Raw genomic sequence first — 2,139 nt, 5'->3', positions numbered from 1 at the left:
TCAGCGAATGTCCAGAAATACCCCCATAAGTACAAAAGATTAATCCAGTCTTCATTTCTGAATTTTCTTCACAAAATGAATTGGTTTCTGGTGTAATGTGAAACAGCCTGGTAGCACATGGCTTTACATCAAGCTCTATTTCTGGTCACATCTCTTGACACAACCTTTAGAATGATAGGTTTCTCTGATTGTAAAAGTCCTTGCCTGTTTAGTTTTAAAGGGATCTGCAATGGTTAAAGAAGCACAGTGATAATCAGTAATGAAGCATCAGCAAGCACAGAACCAAGCACAGAAGCAAGGAAGAGACACATCAGGACAAAAATGCTTCACAATCACATAAAAACTAGTTTTACTTCAGCCGTCTCTCCTCCCGTACCATCCGTCTTTTCTTTAATGTGGGTTCTGAGGATCAGACTCTAGTCCTCATACTTGCAAGGAAAGCACTTTACTGACTGAGCTATCTCTCCAGCCCCTGACTTCAGACAATCTTTATACTTTGGTCTTTTAAAAGCAAAAGAAACAGCTACAAAACTGAAGGACCCTAAACTCTGTTATGGGTTTTGAAACCACTGGGAAAAAGACTGTCAGACTCAATTCGAATTTTAATTGGTCAAATTTATTAGGGTTATAGCCATCCGTGGTCCCTTAGTCAGATTCAGGACCCACAGCCCTGAGGGGAGGGTGGAACTTACTTATAAAGGTAAAACCCACAAATACCATAGGAATTTCATCACACATGAGTAATGTCAGGTGGTCCTGAGTACGGTCAGGATGGCCCAAGTTAGCAGATAAGCAAACTACCGAAGCCAAAGTGAGCCTTCGTTAGTCCTCTTAACAAATGTATAGAGACCTTGACAGTAAGGCACTTTCTGATTAAGTGCAGCTTTAGTGTCTGGGAGGTGACCAAGGTCAGCTACTCCAAAGAAAGCACTCTGTTAAGGGAAACCAACTAAGTCCAGGCACTTACCCTTGAAGCTGGCTGTTTTTCTAGTATTTTGAAGTTTAAAGTAGCTGCTTTTACAAAATGAAGTTACTTTGGCTATTAAAATTTGTGGGACTGCATTTAGGTCCATTACAACTCCAATAGACATCACAAAAGAAATTACTTAGCCCAAAGAGCAATTAAAAAGTGAAAAAGCATATATTTTTCTGCAAATATTTCCCACAATTAAAAGCAAATCTCCCATGAGACATATTATTGAGAAAGTGCACAAACCTGAGCTTCCCTACAAGGTTGGAAAGAGAAGTTCTGCAGGACTTTGACAAGAGCGATTTTCATGTTCATGAGAGCAAACCTCATGCCAATGCAGTTCTGGGGTCCATTCCCGAAGGGCAGGTACATGTAAGGATCAACGTTGTCCTTGTTCTTCTTACTGAACCTGGAGCCACAACAGTAAATGAAGAAAAGTTAACAAACCATAAAAGCCATAGTAGTTACTTGTCTGACATCACCACACAGACACGACATACAGTGTTAGGATGCTGTCTTAAACTGATTTTTAAATCCAGCTATTTGTGTGTGTGTGTGTGTGTGTGTGTGTGTGTGTGTGTGTGTGTGTCTGAATGTACACCATATCTACACAGGTGCCCAAAATTGCAGGTAGTTGTGAGCTCTCATTGTGGGTGCTGGGCACTGAGCTCATGTCCTCTGCAAGAGCAACAGGTGCTCTTATCTTAACCTTTGAGCTATTTCTCCAGTCCAACCCGCTGGCTTTTTTCAAGATTTAAAAAACCGTTTGGCTCACCTCTCTCTGCTTCCCTGGGCCTGCAGGAGCACCGCTTCTGGTCCTGACCCCGCCCTCACCTCTCTCTGCTTCCCTGGGCCTGTACCACCGGCTAACTCTCCTAGCCTGCACTACTATCCTCAGGCCTCTTGGGGTAAGTCTACAGCGCAGCTCTCCGCGCCGGGTCTCCCTAAGCCTCATTCACCCTTCCATCCCCCCCCCTCGCCATTCTATACTCTTAGTTTGGGCCCTGCGCCATTCCTAGTCTTGGGGCCCCAGACACCTGGGGAACCAATACTGCTTCCTGATCCTTCTCACACAGAGCAACTCAGTCCCTTTTCTTGGGCTCCAGGAGCACCGCTTCTGGTCCTGACCCCGCCCTCACCTCTCTCTGCTTCCCTGGGCCTGTACCACC

At 44.6% G+C, this 2,139-nt stretch overlaps 1 pseudogene; it reads right to left on the bottom strand.

Moving 5' to 3' along the window:
• Positions 1–93: 93 nt before the first annotated feature.
• The window catches only part of LOC103749398, a 32,743-nt pseudogene continuing 30,697 nt past the window's right edge, over positions 94–2,139 (bottom strand).

This window comes from Nannospalax galili, unplaced genomic scaffold, assembly GCF_000622305.1.
Source record: "Nannospalax galili isolate Female #2095 unplaced genomic scaffold, S.galili_v1.0 scaffold466, whole genome shotgun sequence".
Taxonomy (NCBI): Eukaryota; Metazoa; Chordata; class Mammalia; order Rodentia; family Spalacidae; genus Nannospalax; species Nannospalax galili.
Note: the sequence above shows the minus strand (reverse complement) of the source record. Positions and strands in the feature narration are given on the sequence as shown.